The 14,023-nt window shown below is 45.1% G+C and overlaps 1 long non-coding RNA gene across 1 annotated transcript in view; it reads left to right on the forward strand.

Annotated features, from left to right (window-relative positions):
* Positions 1-13,167, forward strand: part of LOC116982557 — a 36,686-nt gene extending 23,519 nt beyond the window's left edge. Inside the window, exon 4 of the long non-coding RNA XR_004414492.1 lies at positions 12,250-13,167. This is a non-coding gene — a long non-coding RNA (uncharacterized LOC116982557). The remainder of the gene's footprint in view (positions 1-12,249) is intronic.
* The last annotated feature ends 856 nt before the right edge of the window (positions 13,168-14,023 follow it).

Raw genomic sequence — 14,023 nt, forward strand, 5'->3', positions numbered from 1 at the left:
GCTGCTTATCTGTTTCTGCAAAGCTCATTTCTCTTGTCTGGGACCAATAAGGTGATATCTCAGTCACACTAATTTGACTTGCTCTGATTCTGAGTTTGCTATTTTTCTTGCCTCATTCCTATTCCCTATACTTTCCATTTGACTGAATCTTTATTTTAATGTTGTAGGTGGTGAATTAGGCCATTCTGTCCATCGAGTCTACTCCGTTATTCATTCATGGCTGATCAATCATTCCTTCTTAACCCCATTCCACTGCCTTTTCTCAACCCTTATCCATCTTGTATATGCTCAGCAGCTTAGACACAGAACTCCAAAGGTTTAGAAATTTCTTCTCATCTCTGTCCTGAACATCCTAGCCATGCTCCGTAAAAATCCAGTTTGTTTCACCTCTCATTATTCAAAGCACGAGATACTGGCCCAACTTGCTTTATCTCTCCTCGTGACAAATCCACCAGATTAAGAAACACTCTGAACATTTACAGCACTCCTTTTATTGCATGTGTATCCATGCACCAAATAAGTTTATGATATTCTTAATGCCACCTCCACAGGGCCCAACATAATTGGAACAAAATGTCCCTGTTTCTTGTGCTAAAAGCCTCTTCCATTAAAGGGAAGCCGACCAAATGCCTTTCTAATTGTTTGTTGCACAGAGAAAGCAGAGATTAGTCTTATTCAACATGGTTTATCAACATGCAAATCGTAACTGTGCACTTAGAAAATAACAAGAATATTACATTTTTGTTAAATTTCACTGATTCATGTACATCCAGATCCCTCTGAACGTGAATATTCCATAAGGCATACAAGCAGAATTAAGCCATACGGCCCAGAGAGTCTACTCTGCCATATATCATGGCTTATCAATTTTCCCTTCAATCCCATTCTCCTGCCTTCATTCTGTAACCTTTGACACCCTTACTGATCAAGAACCTATCAATCTCCACTTTAAAAATGCCAATGTCTTGGCATCCACCAACGTCTGTGGCAATGAATTCCACAGATTCACCACTCTCTGGCTAAATAACTTCCTCCTCCTCTCCTTTCTGAAGGTAATCCTTTCATTCTGAGGCTGTTGCCCTCTGGTTCTAGACTCGCCCACTACTGGAAACATCCTTTCCACGTCTCTCACCATTTTATAAAAACTTCCGCTTCATATTTCTTCTTACGAAAGTGGCTAAACTCAGATTTTATTTGTCATTGTATAAAGCCTTCCCTTTCTCGCCATTCCAGTTAACCTGTTTATTTCTCCAGAAACCACTGCATCCTCCTTACAACCCACACTGCCACCCGAGTTTGTTTATTATTGTTGCTCCCCTCATCCACATCATTGCTGTAGATTGTTGGCATCTAGAGTTCCTACACTGATCCCTGTGATATCCCATTGATCACAGCTTCCCAACACAAAAGTGATCAGTTTATTTCCAATCTCTGCTTTTTTGTCTATTAACCACACCTCCACCCATGCCAGTATCACACCCCAAGTCCTATATGTTATCACCCTTTGCAATGCCTGAATGATGATCCAGACACCTTATCCGATTGTTCTCCCTTATATCTTTGGCTACTTGCAACATCTGAAAACAGATTTGTCAAATGTGATTTTTCTTTCGTAAATCTAATTTGTCTCCGTCCAATTTTCTTGTTATGTGCGCAGTTACAATTTGCATAATAAACCATGTTGAATAAGACTGATCTCAGGCTAATGGTTGCATAGTTCTCTGCTTTCTCTCCTCCTTTCCTCATTAAATAATGGGACAGTTTATTTTGCAAGTAAAGCTTACCGAAGAGTGAAATGCAACAAGTCTATTTCTTTGATCTAAATCTAACCTCTTACTAATCATGGCTGGACTATTTTATCGTGAAGCACACATATTACTTGTAAACTATCTATTAATTAGAGTCATACAGCATGGAAACAGGCCCTTCGGCCCAACTCGGCTATCCTGAACAAGATGCCCCATCTAAGCTTGTCCCATTTGCTCATATCTCTCTAAACCTTTTCTATCCTAGTATCTGTTCAAATGCCTGTTAAATGCTGTTATAGTATCTGCCACAACTACCTCCCCTGGCAACTCGTTCCATATACTCGCCATCCATTGAGTGAAAAAGTTGCCCTTCAGATTCGTATTAAATCTAGCCCCTCTTACTTTAAACATATTCCCTCTAGGTTTTTGATTCCCCTACACTGGATATAAAACCTCTGTGCATTCACCCTATGTATTCCCCTCAGTATTTTATACCTCTATAAAATCACCCCTCAGTCTCCTGCACTCTAAAGAATAAAGTCCTAGCCTGCCTAACCTCTCTCTATAGCTCAGCTCCTCAAGTCCTGGCAACATCTTCACAAATTCTTTAAACCTTAGCTACTACTTATGTACTGTCACACGTTTTATTGTATTTTTCCAGTCCACCATAGCTAACTGATGCCTCGTGTCTATATAATTTGAGTTATTGAGATTTAAGACAATGGTATCAGCTTCAGGTAAATCACTTCCAAAACCCCCATCAAATTCTATCATATTATAATTATTGGTCTCTTAAGTCTCTTTAACTTAAGATCAACAAATCTACCGTTTCTTCATACACAATATTCAATCCAAAACAGCCTGTTCCCTTGTTGGGTCTGCAGCATTTAATATTACATTGAGTAAACCATCTCTTAAACGTTGTGTGCTAATTTGGTGTGGCTGATGCAGATATCAAGTCTGCCATGATTATTACATGATACTTTTGACATACACCCCTTTAGTTTCCTGATTTAAGAGTCTATAGCCAACTCCTGCAGGGAGTTTTGTACGTCTTGCATGATGGGAGAAGGGAGAAGAGGGAGTGACCAGGGGTGAGACAGGTGGCCTTGCCGAGGCAACACAAAGTGCCTCAGCAGGGCCACCAGTGTAATCAAGGACCAGTCTCACCCCAGTCACACCCTCTTCTCATCTCTCCCATTAGGCAAGGTACAGAAGTTTGAAAAAGCATACCTCCAGATTCATTGACAGTTTCTTCCCAGGCAACTGAACCATCCTCTCACTAACTAAAGACCAGTTCTGACCTCCCATGTTGTACCTTATTGGAGACCTTTGAACTATCACTAATTGGATTTTGCACAGGGCTGCCAACATTGGGTGAGAGTTGAGAGTTAGAAATTGCGAGGGAGCGTAGCGACCGAGGGGGGGGAGGGTGTGTGAGAGTGAGAGCATGAGAATTTTGTGAAGTGCGTGAGTCTCACGCTCAATGCGTGAGAGTTGGCAGTCCTGCTAATAATGCAAACATTTTATGCAAGTTCCAATTGTTTGGACAAAAATCACTTATTACTGCTTTATAACAGTTAAGTTACTTTAACAAATTAAGTTAAGTTACTTAACAAATTAAAGCAAACTAAAAAGAAATAACATGTTCCCTTTCCTGACTCTACCTCATAAGTACTTTAACGCTGTTAACAGAGCAAAGGGATATTAATCTCAAGAATCAAAATGGGGAAAGTGGGGGCAATTTTGCTTAAATGGTCATTCTAAGCACATTTTTGCCATAGAGGGAGTAGGAAAGTCATTCTTACCATAGAGGGTGTACAGAGAAGGTTCACCAGACTGATTCCTGGGATGTCAGGTCTTTCATATGAAGAAAGACTGGATAGACTCGGCTTGTACTCGCTAGAATTTAGAAGATTGAGGGGGGATCTTATAGAAACTTACAAATTTCTTAAGGGGTTGGACAGGCTAGATGCAAGAAGATTGTTCCCGATGTAGGGGAAGTCCAGAACAAGGTGTCACAGTTTAAGGATAAGGGGGAAATCTTTTAGGACCGAGGTGAGGAAAACATTTTTCACACAGAGAGTGGTGAATCTCTGGAATTCTCTGCCACAGAAGGTAGTTGAGGCCAGTTCATTGGATATATTTAAGAGGGAGCTAGATGTGGCCCTTGTGGCTAAAGGGATCAGGGGGTATGGAGAGAAGGCAGGTACAGGATACTGAGTTGGATGATCAGCCATGAACATATTGAATGGCGGTGCAGGCTCGAAGGGCCGAATAGCCTGCTCCTGCACCTATTTTCTATGTTTCTATTCAGATCTTCATAGAGTCAGAGTTATACAACATGTACATGGCTGGCCCAATTTGTCCATAATGATCAAGTTGGCATTCTGCGTGCCCAGGGACTGGCTGCCGTTCCCAGATCAGCTCGCGTCCCAGGGACTGGCTGCAATTCTCAGGTCGGCTCGACTGCCCCGACCCTGCGAAGACGAATTGAAAAAAACCCGCCGTTTTTCGGGTTACGGGCAGGATTCAGCCCGTGTGCCGTAGGTTGCCGAACCCTGTCCTGGCCTCGTGTAGTCCGCCCCATGTTTTGCAACCGATTCACCTAGTTAGTTCTATCTCCGGCTGCTTCATGTTGTCAGCGGCTGCACATCCAACCAAGAAAGAAGAGAAGAGATGCGACGTCACTCACAGCCGCCAACTGACGCGCCTCCCCAGACTGCACAGATCGTTGTGATGTGGCGCAAAAAGATAAACTGTGCAGGGACTGAAGACAGCGTGAGAATTTTGTCATCAGCGTGAGAATTGGCTGAAATGCGTGACTCTCACGCTCAAAGCGTTAGAGTTGGCAGCCCTGTCTAAGGCCAGGATGTGACAACAGACACACAGGGAGACACATACACAAAGGAAGACACACACACACACACACACACACACACACACACACACACACACACACACACACACACACACACACACACACACGGAGACAGACACACACACACACAGGGAGACAGACAGACACACACAAAGGCGGACAGACACACACACACACACACACACACACACACACACACACACACACACATACACACACACACACACACACAGGGAGACAGACAGACACACACACACACACACAGGGAGACACACACAGAGACACGCGCACACACACAGGGAGAAACACACAGGGAGGCACACACAGGGAGGCACACACACACACACAAGGAGACACACACTGGGAGACACACACAGGGAGGCACACACAGGGAGACAGACACACACATACCTTTCCTCCACCCCCCCCCATCCTCCCCCTCCCTCCCTCTTTCCTCCCTCCTCCCTCTTTCCTCCCCTCCCTCTCTTTCCTCCCTCCTCCCCCTTTTTCCTCACGCTTCCTCTTTCTTCCCTTTCTCCTTCCCTTCCTTCATCCGCTTTCTACATTCCCTCCCCCTGTCTCTCTTTGCCTCCATCCCTCCCTTTTTTACTTTCTCTCTCTCTTTCTCCCCTCCTTCTCTCCTCCCTCTCTTCGCCCCGGCTGCCCAATGGGGAGTCCGGCGGGTACGGTGCAGCGTGGATTGGCGGCGCTGGCGCTGCCGTGTGAGTTGAAGGGCAGGAGGGAGGAGGGAGGAGGGAGGAGGGAGGAGGGAGCGAGGTTGCCCCGGCAGCGCTGCGCTAGCAGACGGCGCACAAAAGGGCGGACACCCGCTGCCCGGGACCGACGTGCTTCCCCAATCCGTGCAGATCGCTGTCATGTGGCGCAAAGAGACTAACTGTGCAGCAAAGATCCTATAGCTCCGCTGAAGACAGCGTGAGAATTCTGTCTTCGGCGTGAGAATTGGCTGAAATGCGTGAGTGTCACGCTCAAAGCGTGAGAGTTGGCAGCCCTGCTTTGCAGGACTTTATCTTTACTAATTGTCATATCCTTTATAGACACAAAAAGCAGAAGTATCTAAGCAGATCAGGCAGCATCTTTGGAGAAAATAAAATAAACTGAACCAAACAGGAAACTAAACAAAATAATGATTTCTGCTCTTTGCGGTTTCTTAGATCCACCTAAATAGAATCTTCTAGATTTGTTGAGCTAAGAACCCTTCACTTCCACTGCCTTTATCCCAGTCTTTGTCCTTGGCTCACATCAGTGTAGCTGTTTCTCTGTTGCTCTACTGGACTGGGGCTTGCACAGTCCCTGGAGTGATGTGACCATCACGCTAACCAGCTTAAGGCCAGGACATCTCCCAGCTGCATCAGTGCTGGGTTAAACCTGCCCGAAGCACAGATGACCTCCATCAGTGACTGAGAGAGATCACCTCCTGCATGAAAGATATATTTTCATTTTTTATTTAAGTTAGTTTCAATGATTTTAGTTAATTTTCAGTGCATGGATGTGCTTTTTTAGTTTTGCAAATATATTTTTAGTTTAATTTCGAGACACAGCGCGGAAACAGGCACTTTGGCCCACCGCGTCCGTGCCTGTTGAGCTCTGCTATTGGAATAACTTCAATCACGCACAGTGATTAAGATCCAAATACTTTATTAACATTACAGCATTGGTAACTTCATCTTAACACATGACTCAGGACTGAGGAAGAAAGGGAAGAGAAGTTTAAATTCTGTTAAACTAGTGGGCGGAGCTACAAAGTATGACTCGTAACATGAGTGACACTGATCTACATCCTCCCTCTTAAAACCGTTGACTAAATAAGGCATGCATAGCAGTTGATAATAAGCTGGAGAAAGTCAAACATAGCCCGGGTCCTTCAAACATGACCAACACGTGTGCGATAAAAACCATCTCCGTTTTTCGCCACCGGGAACAGAGTTGGTGGCTTGACTGGTGGCGGAAATTGAAACAACATTCCCGGTGATGAAACAGGGGACTTTGGCACAGGCGGAGGAGGCAGCTCCAGAAGTTGGTTGTTGTGCTGATACAGGTGGATCGATACCGCTGGACGTGGACGGAAGTACACTTGTATGGTCTGGATGATAAGGAGATGGAGTCAGCTCATTCATAGGCAGGATATGTTGCCTGTTACGCCTGTAGGTGCCGCCATCAGCACTGACCAGATGTGAGCGTGGCTCAGAGGCATTTCCAGAAATTACACCAATACGGTCATGGCCTTTGTCACTTTGCAAACGAACCACCTGCCCCTTGGTTAATGGTGGCAGCATTGTTTTGTCATACTACTGTTTTTGAATGTCACGCTTTTGTTGTAACCTGGACTGGACTTACGATGGTGGAACCACCTGCGGGATCAATGCCCGATCTGCCACAGGCACCGTGGCTCGGGTCGGCCTTGACAATAAACGTTGAGCGGGTGAACCCACAATGGGGTCACGGGAGATGTTGCGTAGGTTGAGTAGGTCCAGGTACACGTCGGAATTAGCACTGTGTGATCGTTCCATAAGTTGTTTGGCGCTCCTGACAGCCCGCTCAGCTAGTCCATTCGACTGTAGGTATTCAGGGCTGCTGGTGATGTGGCGAAAACCTCAGCGTGCAGCCAAGTGTTGGCTGGTAAATTGACTTCCGTTATCAGATAACAGTATGCAAGGAGCTCCGTGATCTGCAAAATGGCGAGCAAGCTTTAAAACTACCCCGCGAGAAGTGGGGCTACTAAGAAAATCGATGTCAAACCATCCGGAATACGAGTCGACGAGCACCAGGTACTGCTTGCCATGCCATTCAAATGTATCAGTTACCACTGTAGACCACGGGAGGGCAGGAGCTGGATGTGAGAGAAGTGGTTGCTTTTGTTGATGAGCCAAGCTGTTACACACTGCACAGGATGCCACATTCTCGCTGGTATTCAGCCATACCAGGCCAGTAAAACATGTTTTTGGCTCGTAGGACGGTGGCTTCAGCGCCTGGGTGCCCTGCATGGACAGCGTTAAAATACTTGCTGTGCAGAGAAGCAGGGATCACAGCCTTATGGCCTTTTATGATAATGCCATCCTGCAGCACCAGCTCATCGCGGGCAAAGAAAGGCCGAACTGGCTGCGGTACATTGTAGTGTTTGTCTGGCCAGCTGCGCCTAATGATGGAGGCGAGCGACCGCAAGGTACTGTCAGCAGCAGTGTGAGAAACCAGGTCCTCCACACAGGACGAGGGAATAAAGGACACAGTCATTACGATAAAGTCATCATCCAGTGAGGACGGACCCTCACAGGTCTTTCGGGGTGCCTTACCACGTTTGTAGGTCAGAACAATGTCATATTTTTGAAGTTGCAGCAGCATCCGCTGCAAACGTACTGGAGAAGCATGAATTGGTTTGTTAAAGATGCTGACCAGAGGTTGGTGGTCAGTTTCAATCATGACCATGTGTCCAAAGATAAAGTCGTTAAAATTTCTTGCAGGCAAAAACAACCGCTAGCAGCGCTTTTTCAATTTGGGCATAGCGTTGTTCTGTGTCAGTCATAGTGCGCGAGGCATAGGCAACAGGCTTATTGCCGCTACCGTCATTTTGAAGACATGCTGCGCCAAGTCCGTGTTGTGAAGCGTCACAAGTCGGTGTGACCGGTCGTTTAGGATCAAAATAAGCGAGAGTAGGAGCACAAGACATCTGCTGCTTAAGAGTGTCGAATGCCCTCTGCTGTTGCTCGTGCCAGGCCCAAGCAGTGTATTTGTGTGTAAGCTGGCGCAATGGGGCTGATATTTCACTGAAGTCCGGAATAAATGTACTCAAGTGGTTAACCATGCTAAGGAATCTTTGCAGACCGAGCACCTCTGTGGGTGCTGGGAGCTTGTTGATGGCACTGGTTTTAGCCGGATCAGTTATTAGGCTGTCCATAGTGAACACATGACCTATGTATTTCACCTCACTTACCCTGAATATGCATTTTTGAGGGTTTAGCTTGAGGTTGATGGCCTTGGCGCGATCTAGGACCTTTGTCAGATTAGCATCGTGTTCTTCGATAGTTCGTCCAGCAACAAGGATGTCATCCACTACAATGGAGCACGGGTAACCCGCAAACAACTGCTCCATAACTCATTGAAATACTTCACTAGCAGACCTTATGCCAAAAGGCCTGCGAAGAAATCTGTATCGCCCGAACGGTGTGCTGAAGGTAGTTAACTTAGAGGAGTTACGTTCCAGCGAAATCTGCCAGAATGAACTCTTGGCATCTAGCACTGTGAATACAGTTGCCTCAGCCAGCTCAGCTGCAATCTCATCCACAGTGCGCATGGGATAGTGAGGTCGTTTAATGGCTGTGTTTAGGTCTTTGGGATTGATACAAATCCGTATTTTGTATTTATTCTGGAGGGGTGGTTCATATCCCACTTCTGACACCATGTTGAGCTCTACTATTGGAATACATAGAAACATAGAAAATAGGTGCAGGAGGAGGCCATTCGGCCCTTAGAGCCAGCACCGCCATTCATTGTGATCATGGCTGATCGTCCCTTATCAATAACCCATGCCTGCCTTCTCCCCATATCCCTTGACTCCACTAGTCCCTAGAGCTCTATCTAACTCTCTCTTAAATCCATCCAGTGACTTGGCCTCCACTGCCCTCTGTGGCAGGGAATTCCATAAATTCACAACTCACTGGGTGAAAAAGTTTTTTCTCACCTCAGTCTTAAATTACCTCCCCTTTATTCTAAAACTGTGGCCCCTGGTTCTGGACTCGCCCAACATTGGGAACATTTTTCCTTTTTTTCTAGCTTGTCCAGTCCTTTTATAATTTTATATGTTTCTAAAAGATGCCCCCTCATCCTTCTAAACTCCAGTGAATACAAGCCTGGTCTTTTCAATCTTTCCTCATATGACAGTCCCGCCATCCCATGGATCAATCTCGTGAACCTACGCTGCACTGCCTCAATCACAAGGATGTCCTTCCTCAAATTAGGAGACCAAAACTCCAGACAATACTCCAGATGTGGTCTCACCAAAGCCTTATACAACTGCAAAATAACCTCTTTACTCCTATACTGAAATCCTCTTGTTATGAAGGCCAACATTCCATTAGCTTTCTTCACTGCCTGCTGTACCTGTAAGCCAACTTTCAGTGACTGGTGTACAAGGATGCCCAGGTCTCGCTGCACCTCCCCCTTACCTAACCTAACCCCATTGAGATAATAATCTGCCCCCTTGTTTTTGCCGCCAAAGTGGATAACCTCACTTCAATCACGCACAGCGATTAAGATCCAAAGGCTTTATTAACATTACAGCATTGGTAACTTCATCTTAACACATGACTCAAGATTGAGGAAGAAAGGGAAGAGAAGCTTTATGTTAAAATAGTGGGTGGAGCTACAAAGTATGACTCCTAACATGAGTGACACTGATCTACAGTGCCGTACTTTGATCCCCTTACACTAACACTATCCTACACGCTTGAGACAATTTTGCAATATTTACCAAAGCCAAATAATGGAATTGGGATTCAGAATTTTTGTTATTTAAACTATATTTTCATTATTTTGCACTTTTTGTGTGTTGAATGTTTGTGGACACCAAAGACCCTCGCATTCAATTGTTTGATCGCACTCGTGGGGTGGGAGTGGTGGGGTGGGGTGGGGTTGTGAGCCTAAGGGGGCACAGCCTGGAGTCAGGGCTTCAGAGCTTGTTGGAGCCATTATGTGAGTGCAGCTGAGAAAGGCCCCACTGCACGGAGTTGCAGCGAAGGTGGTGGGAGAAAGCTCCCTGTGGGAGACCATGCCAGGGGTCACACAAGCAAGGAGCAGCCTAGCACAGGGTTAGAGTCCCAATCATTTTGGGCCACAAAGATATCTGTAAAAGATTTGGGCCATAAAAGATATCTGTTCCATTAGTGGCACAATGGCACAGCAGCAGGGTCGGATTTAGGTGAAGAGAGGCACTAAGCTATTTCACTTGTGAGGCCCCCCTCCTCCCAATCCCCCATCCCCACGACTAGAGAATCATGACTACCCGACAGTGACAGTGTGACACTTTTAGATCCTACTGTATGTTGTCATTAAACAGTTGGTTTTAAAATACATATTGGATTCATCGCGGAGCGGGCGATACCTTAACTGGATCGCCGTTTGAAACTCTGGAGATGTCAGCCACTGAAACTACCAGGGTTAGGGGGCCTAGCACTAGGACCCAGTGCAGTTAAACCCAGGGGAGTGGAAACTGCAGCATGGAAACTTCAGGCCCGGTGCTGAGTCCAGGCTGCAGGTAATGCGATGGCTGCGGGCTGCTGGAGGGCGGTGGAGTGGCCAGGGTCTGCTGGCAAAGTGTAGGAGGTCCAAGTGGGTGGATGGTCGGTGAGGTGAGTAGGCCCCCCTAGATCTCGAGGCCCTAAGCTTAAGCTTGTCTAGCTTATACATAAATCTGGCCCTGCACAGCAGTAGAACTGCTCCCTCCTAGACACCTGGGTTTGATCCTGACTACTGGTGCTGTCTGTACAGTTTGTAAGTAATGCCAGTGACAGTGTGAGTTTTCTCCGGGTTCTCTGGTTTCCTCCCACACTCCAAAGATGTGCAGGTTTATAGGTTAATTGGCTTGAGTAAAATTGTAAATTTTTCCTAGTGTGTAGGATAGTGCTCATAGGATACTGATCGCTGGTCAGTGCAGACTCAATGGGCTAAAGGGCCTGTTTCCGCTCTATCTCCAAAGTCTAAAGTAAAGTCTATCATCCATACTAAAAAACCCCTGTGACAGAAGACAGGCTAAATATTCACCCTATGGGCCTGTTGCCAGGCTGTATCTCTAAAGTCCAAAGTTAATAAATCTGTCATCCTGAAGGCAACTTGTCCCCTGTCTTTTGTTCATCTCAACATTGGGAAAACAAATAAATAATACCCAAGTAATGAAAATCAATTCCTATTTGAGATATTTTGACCATGTTTCATGTTGTTCCTTCATCTTTTATCTGACCGCTGTGAATGCCTTAATTGTATTCATGTATAGACTTTTATTTGACTGGATAGCACGGAAACAAAAGCTGTACCTCGGCAGATGTGACGTTAATAAAGTAAACTAAACCATGACAAACTGATTAAGAATAGGAACTTTTCCAATGCTGTTGAGTATCAGTGAGGTTTGAAAGTTATTTGGGCTCTAAATCACCCTTAGTGAGCGGCTATAAAAGTGGGATAACCGAACCAGTGTGAACAGGAGATCAATGCTTGGCATGGGTGGGCCAAAGGGCCTGTTTCCATGCTGTATCTTTTGTAAATATATTAGAATGTGGCTCAAAAATGTCTCTCGACAGCATCGGAAAAGTTTAGTGATCTTTCATGGTTGACATACCTGAAACAGGAACTGATTTTTATCTGATGAAGGGTCTCGACCCAAAACATGACCTGTCCTGTCCCGCTGAGTTACTCCTGCTTTTTGTGCCTATTCACATGTGTTTGAGCCATAACTCCCACTGACTTACTCCAGCATTTTGTGTCTTATCTTTGGTTTAAACCAGCATCTGCAGTTCCTAATGATTTATGTTACTTGGGGGTGAGATGCCATATTCTGGCATAGCTATCCGTACCGATGAGTCAGTTATATTGGTGGTGTTTTTCCTCCCTCTCCAGGTTGCAGATTATGTTTACAAGGCGAATGTGCCGACAGCAACCGTTCAGCTGAGAGTCGCCTCCAAGTCCCTGATATCATCATAACACCTCCGACACCCATCGTTCTCTCAACAGCCGGGACGTTGAGGCAAGCTGACAGGGACTCTCTGCTAGACGACACTCTCCCCAGCAGATGTTAGCTGCGAGAAAAAAATACCCTATTTATGTAAAAAGCCCAAGCACTGGGATGACATCAAGAAAGCTTCTTGTGTGTGGAAACGTTAAGAACAGATTGCAGTCACCAACTGCCTCGATTCACTTTGTGATTGAATGATAGACTAGACACAGATTCATCCATTGATCTGCAATGTTCTGTGGCTTTTCAAAATGAATGGCAGCAGCAATACCGAACCTGGATTGAAAATGTAAACGTGTACAAAAGATGCAGACTGCCTGTCTAATGTATGCCTTGCACTCTTTCACTTCCTCTTGGTGGGTCTCGCCATCTCTTCGCCTCACAACCCATCTGTCCAAGTGCAGCACCATCAGACGTTATTATCTGCATGCTACAAGTGCAAATTGTTGTTACCATTATTTAGCAGCTTCCATTTCTCGAGTACGGCAACAAACTAAAGAGCAACTGCACATCAATTGTATACCAAACCGCGCGTTCACACCTAAACTGCTTTAAAGCACTGCTTGCCTTGAACTTGTGAGAAAACCAAAGATGATTTCCATAATGCAATAAGATTATCAACATGCAAAGATCACTGCAAAGGAACGCCAGATGGAGTGCCATTTCATTCTGACACTGTTGATGCCTAAAGGAATTTTTAATGGGGTGTCAGACAGATGGAAGTTTTTAATTCACATTGACAGGCAACAGATGGTAAAAGGTGCAATCTACAAGCGCCTGATTTTAAAGATGTCTTCTTTTTTTTTTTAAATGCCAACAACCAAACGGAAAGCAGTGTCTTCTAATCCAACCTGCCTCTTCACTCCATCAGAAAGTGAAATCCAATCACAATTGTTTCAGGCAAATAAGATGCTACACTTTTTTTTTTAGCTGAAGTGAATGACAGTGAATGTGAAGATCTGTTCTCAGTTTGAATTAGAGGCACTATTTAAACAGAAGGATGGAGCTGTACTAAATGCCATCGCTAGGTTTGCTAATCTGGCTTTTATATATCTTGTATTTTTTATTAAATCGGGAAACAATGCACTTTTTTATGTTACTAAAGGGTTTTCAAAGCTATGGTGCCTGCAGTCATTAATAAGTATGTTCAAATTCACTCCTTGCAGAGTGCCCTAGATGCTCATTGTACCAACTTGTGTGGCACAAAGCCACACTGGCAGAAAAGGTCCTCAGTTACCTCAATAATATTATCAACTTGCAAAGCAAAGCCAAATGGAGTGCCATTTTATTCTGTTACCGTTGATTCCTAAAGGGCATCTGTGATTTCTTTGGAGATAAGAATTGACAGCAATGCCCTTTCACTAGGAACAGGATGAAGATCACCTGAAGGTACCTATTGATGTCCCCTGACTCAAGTTAGAGAGTGGCTGTTGGAGGAAGATAGGTCCTGCTTCAGCTGATGTCCAATATGATCCAGTTGTCTAGTACAAGCCATGGTGTAGATTCCCGAGGACAGCCTGTATCTATTTAGGTACGGAGATATTGAACAACATTGCATATGACACAATAGATTTGCATCCAGTATCCATGGGGTAGCAGGGAATAAAATGATTGTTATTCATTTACACCTAACAAATGTCTCAGCTAGTCAGTATTCCC

The sequence above is a fragment of the Amblyraja radiata genome, chromosome 17, assembly GCF_010909765.2.
Source record: "Amblyraja radiata isolate CabotCenter1 chromosome 17, sAmbRad1.1.pri, whole genome shotgun sequence".
Lineage (NCBI taxonomy): Eukaryota > Metazoa > Chordata > Chondrichthyes > Rajiformes > Rajidae > Amblyraja > Amblyraja radiata.